Raw genomic sequence first — 6000 nt, forward strand, 5'->3', positions numbered from 1 at the left:
TTTGCAAGTAAAAGAAGATGAGCTGAGCCGAGCAGTGGCCCTCACAAACCTTCAGCCCGAGCTCGATGCAACGAAGGCTGAGAACCTTCGGTTAAAGGATGAGCTAGCCGGGATTGTGGAGAGGAACCGGCTTCTGGAGGAGGAGAAAATCGGTCTTAGTCAAGACAACACTCGATTTTCTTCCAAACTTAGCGAGCTCGAAATCACCATTTCCCAACTCCGAGGGGAACTCGACTCGGTTAAATCTGATGCCGTCAATATGGCCGAGAGGCACGCAAGCGGCTTGAATCCGAGAGTGCCAAATATGAGGAGAGAATGAGGGTATTCGAGCAAAAAGCCGAGGACAGGGCCCGAATATGCGATGAACTAAGGACCTGACTTGGGGAGACGGTTGAGGCTAACGATCTTCTCAAAATCGAGCTTGAGTCGGCCACTCAAAATCGGAGTATCCTTGATGAAGAGAGGAACGAGTTATTGGCTAAGCTGGCCCGGGCTGAAGCCGATTTGGCAGAAGCCCTAAAAAGTGTGGAAGCTGTCGAGGCCTACTCCACGGTTGTGGTAGAGCATGAGCGGTGGAGGTCTCGGAGGATCACCCTCGAGGAAGCCGAGCGTGGCTTTACTGATCTCCCAGCCCTTATTCTAGAGGCTAGAAGAATCGAGGAAGAAGCAAAAAGAGCTCTTGATTCCGACTCCGAAGACTCTGAACGGACAGAGTCCGAGCATTCTGGTTCCAGCCATACCGGATAGGCCAGGGCTTGTATTACCCTTTGTTTTGCCTTTATCGTATTTTGAACTTTCCCAAATTTCAAGTGTAAAAGATTTGCATATATGAAAAGCGTATCTTTTCTGTTGGCCATTCTTTTGTTTGAATGTTTGTTATGATTCTTGTTCAAACTGCCGGTCCTTCCCGAGGATAAGCGGACATCGGAGTCACTTTCGGACTTGTTCGATATACATAGGGTTTTCATTCCATCCGGTGTGTCTTATCCGGGAGTTGGATAGAGAGGTTTGCCCGCGGGACTTATTTATGCTTTGTGAATTCAGACGTCTCCGAATCACGTTAGGCATTTTTAGGGCCGATATTTTGTGGCTATTCATTTATCTTTGATTAGGTTCGGGCACCTAAATCTCTGCTTAACCAGATTCTGGTGTAGCAGTCCCCATTCAGGCGTGTTAAGATTTAGGCTCGGTTTACTATGACCTTGTTGCCTTTATCGTATTTATTTGTAATGCCGGAATCGAGTATACGGGTAAAATGGTGCCCGATTTTCGGGGCAATGCGCTTTACTAGGAAAATATATCCGAAATGTAGTAATTCGATTTTTCAATAAACTCCAGGTATTAGTACATCATATGAGGACTTTGTCCGTTTCCTTTTTTTTTTGCCGTAGCAAATTCTAAGTGGACACGATTCGCTCTGATCGTTTGGTCCTTACATCAAAATCTAATACAGAAGGTCCGGCATTGGTTCTGCCATAGCAAATATTAAAGGGACACGATTCATTTTTGATCGTTTGGTCCTTACATCGGAATGTAATGCCGGAGGTCCGGTTCATGAGATCCCAGCGGTGTTCGTTGTTGAACTTCTTCCGTTTCCAACTAATCGGAATAAATCGAGATGTGGGTACCATAGCCCCCTGGTGCTTACTCGAACTGTGAAGTCGGGTAAGCACTATCAAGCCCCCACTCGTAGGGTGTTGCCCGAGTATCCGGGTATTTATCCTCGTTCTCTTCTAGTAACACGTTGTACTTGTTGCCTCATTAAAAACCTTGTCGGAAAACCCATTTGGGACAAAATCGGACTAAGGAAAAGAGTGCAACACGTGTTTTCAGACCTAGCAAGTTAACTACGTCGGGCACTCGGTTCCCTGAAAAAAAAAAGAAAAGGTAAGTGAATAAAATAAAAGAGTCCATACCTCAACAGTAGTATCTCTTCAAATGAGCCACATTCCAGTTATTGCGCAACCGTTGCCCGTCCATGGATTCCAGCTGATAGGACCCTTTGCCCGTTATCTCGGTTACCTTGTACGGCCCTTCCCAGTTCGGGCCCAGTTTTCCCTCGTTGGGGTTCTTGGTGTTCAAGGTAACTTTTCGAAGCACCAAGTCCCCAATTTGGAAATGTCGAAAATTAGCTCTCCGGTTATAGTACCTTTCCATCCTCTGTTTTTGGGCTGCAATACGGACTAGCGCGTTTTCGCGTAGCTCATCCGTGAGATCGAGTTTTACGGCCATGGCCTCCTCGTTTGATCCCTCGGTGGTGTAAGTTAATAGGAAGCTGGGCTCACCGACTTCTACAGGAATGAGGGCTTCGGTCCCATAGACCAACGAGAAGGGTGTTTCCCCCGTACTTGATTTTGATGTGGTTCTGTAAGCCCACAGCACCTCCGGTAATATTTCCCTCCAGTGATGCTTTGATGTTTCAAGTCTCTTCCTCAGATTTGAATTATTGTTTTGTTCGTAGATTCCGCTTGTCCGTTTGCACACGGGTGATACGGAGTTGACACAATTTTCTTGATCTTCAATCCTTCGAGGAAATCATTGACTTTGCCACCAACGAACTGGGGGCCGTTGTCACAAGTAATTTCGGCCGGAATGCCGAACCGGCAAATAATGTGGTCCCATATGAAGTCAATAACTTCCTTTTCTCTTATTTTTTCGAAGGCCTGCGCTTCACCCATTTTGAGAAATAGTCAGTCATAAACAAAATAAAACGGGCCTTACCTGGTGCCCATGGCAACGGACCAACAATGTCCATTCCCCATTTCATGAAGGGCCAGGGTGATATCACCGAGTGCAGTAGCTCCCCGGGCTGGTGAATCATCGGGGCATGTCTTTGACACCCGTCACACTTTCGGACAAAATTCTTCGAATCTTCCTCCATCGGTTCCAGTAATAACCGGCTCTGATGATTTTCGGACTAAGGCTTCCGCACCGGAGTGATTGCCGCAAGTCCCCTCGTGTACTTCTCTCATCACGTACTCGGTTTCACCGGGACCTAAACATTTGGCCAAAGGACCGAAGAAAGACCGTCGGTATAACTGGCCATCCACCAGGCAGAACCGTGTTGCTTTTGCCCTTAGTGACCGTGATTCCTTTGGGTCATTGGGGAGCTTTCCATCTTGCAAATAGTCGATGTATTTGTTGCGCCAATCCCAAGTTAAACCCATCGTGTTTATTTCAGCATGCCCGTTCTCTATTGCCGAATTCATCAAGTGCACCACAGTCCCGGGGTTAATTTCTTCCCCTACCCGGCGAAGACCCCAAAGCGACAATGCATCGGCCTCATTTTGCTCCCTCGGCACATCTTTGCATGGTCCATTCTTTAAACCGGTGAAGTATGACCTGGATCTTTTCCAGATACCTTTGCATCCGTTCGTCCTTGACTTCGAAGACGCCATTCACCTGGTTAACAACCAGGAGAGAATCGCATTTTGCTTCGATTACTTCGGCCCCCATACTCGAGCTAATTCCGATCCTGCAATTATAGCCTCATACTCGGCTTCATTGTTAGTTAATTTAACTGTTCTAATGGACTGTCGGATCGCATCTCCGGCGGGGGTTTTAAGGACGATTCCAAGCCTGGAACCTCTAAGGTTCGAGGCTCCGTCCGTGTGTAATGACCAAATACCCGACCCTTTCCCCGAGGTTAGCAGGAGTTCCTTCTCAACCTCGGGGATCATGGCGGGGTGAAGTCGCCACAAAGTCGGCTAAGATTTGGGACTTGATGGCCGTCGAGGCTTATATTCAATGTCATATCCGCTTATCTCTACAGCCCATTTAGTTAGTCTACCCGATAGTTCCGGTTTATGCAAGATGTTCTTTAATGGATAAGTAGTGACACACATATCGGGTGGCATTGAAAGTAAGGCTTGAGCTTTCTAGAAGCGCTTACCAGTGCTAATGCCAACTTTTCAAGGTGGGGATAACGGGTTTCCGCATCCCCCAAAGTTCTACTCACATAATAAATGGGAAATTGCGTACCTGACTCTTCTCGGACCAAAACTCCACTTACCGCTACCTCGGACACGGCAAGGTAGAGAAAAAGCTGCTCGTCCACTTTCGGTGTATGCAACAAAGGTGGGCTGGACAAGTACTCTTTTAATTCTTGTAAGGCTCTCTGGCACTCCGGTGTCCAAGTGAAGTCGTTCTTCTTCCTCAGTAAGGAGAAGAAACGGTGACTCTTGTCTGAAGACCTTGATATGAACCGGCTCAGTGCCGCTATCCTCCCGGTAAGCCTCTGCACTCCTTTGACGTTATTTACCACCTCGATATCCTCGATTGCTTTGATCTTGTCTGGGTTAATCTTGATTCCCCGATTTGACACCATGAAACCGAGGAACTTGCCCGACCGGACACCGAAAGCACATTTCTTCGGATGAGTTTCATGTTATATCTTCGGAGCACGTCAAGGTTTCTGCAAATGTTTTAAATGGTCCTCTGTTTCCGGGGACTTAACAACCATGTCATCAATATAAACTTCCATTGTTTTCCTATTTGTTCTTCGAACATCCGTTAACTAGGCGTTGGTAAGTTGCCCCGGCATTTTTTAATCCGAAAGGCATGACATTGTAACAATAAGTCCCGTATCGGGTAATGAACGATGTTTTCTCTTGATCCTCCGGGTGCATCCGAATTTGGTTATACCTGGAGTAAGCATCGAGAAAACTTAACATCTCATGCCCGGCCGTCGCATCGATCATTCTATCGATGTGGGGCATTGGAAATGAATCCTTCGGGCATGCTTTGTTTAGGTCCTTATAATCAACGCACATTCGAAATTTATTACCTTTTTTCGGCACCACCACTACGTTAGCCAGCCAATCCGGGTATTTTACTTCCCGAATAGAGCCTATTTTTAAAAGCTTTGTTACCTCATCCTTCACGAAGGCATGCTTTGATTACGCCATAGGCCTCGTTTTACCTTCGGGGGAAATCTCCCGTCGAGGCTAAGCTTATGAGTTGTTATACGGTGGCACACTGTCATATCTATATGCGACCATGCAAAACAATCGACATTAGCTTGAAGAAATTTAATTAACTTGTTCGAGCTCGAGGTTAACCCCGTGCCCGGGTATACCTTTCTATCCGGTAGATATTCAAACAAGATGACTTGCTCCAACTCCTCCACTGTAGATTTTGTCGCATCCGACTCATCCGGCAAGACGAATGATCTAGGTATGTTGAAGTCGTCCTCTTCGTGCCCGGGTCTAATCTCTTTTGCTCCGTTGCTAGACCGTGAACGGTAATTGCTATTTGGAATCCTTGTCCCGGTTGATTCTTCCTTTTGATCCGGTTTTTGAGTAGGGGTGATGATTCTTCGACCGCGAACATCTCTCTTCTTTGCGGGTTGTTCTCCCGGATGGTTTTTACCCCCTCCGGTGTCGGGAATTTCAGCAGCTGATGTAACGTCGATGGCACGGCTCTCATGCTATGTATCCATGGTCTACCCAGCAATGCATTGTATTTCATATCCCCTTCGATTACATAGAACACCGTCTGCTGGATGGTGCCGTCAATGCTGACCGGTAGAGAAATCTCACCCTTCGTGGTTTCGCTGGCCATGTTGAACCCGCTGAGCACCCGGGCCACCGGTACGATCTGGTCGAGTAGCCTTAACTGTTCAACCACTCTCCACCGGATGATGTTGGCGAGCTACAGGTCGATTAAAATACTTTTAATTTGTGATTTAAAAACGAGAATAGAAATTACCAACGCATCATTGTGCGGTTGTATAATGCCTTCCGCATCCTCGTTCTTTGAAAGTGATGGAACCCTCGGGTATGTAATCCCATTTACGCTTTTCACGAACAATGAAAACCTTGGCGCGCTTCATTACCGGCCCTCTAGGAGCATCTGTACCCCCGATTATCATGTTGATTATATGCTGAGGCTCTACCGGTTCAATCCGTTTGTTCGACTCCCTTTCCTTGTAGTGGGTTTTGGCCCGCTCACTCAGGAATTCACGAAGGTGCCCATTTTTCAGTAAACGAGCCACCTCTT

Source organism: Lycium ferocissimum, chromosome 10 (genome assembly GCF_029784015.1).
Source record: "Lycium ferocissimum isolate CSIRO_LF1 chromosome 10, AGI_CSIRO_Lferr_CH_V1, whole genome shotgun sequence".
Classification (NCBI taxonomy): Eukaryota; Viridiplantae; Streptophyta; class Magnoliopsida; order Solanales; family Solanaceae; genus Lycium; species Lycium ferocissimum.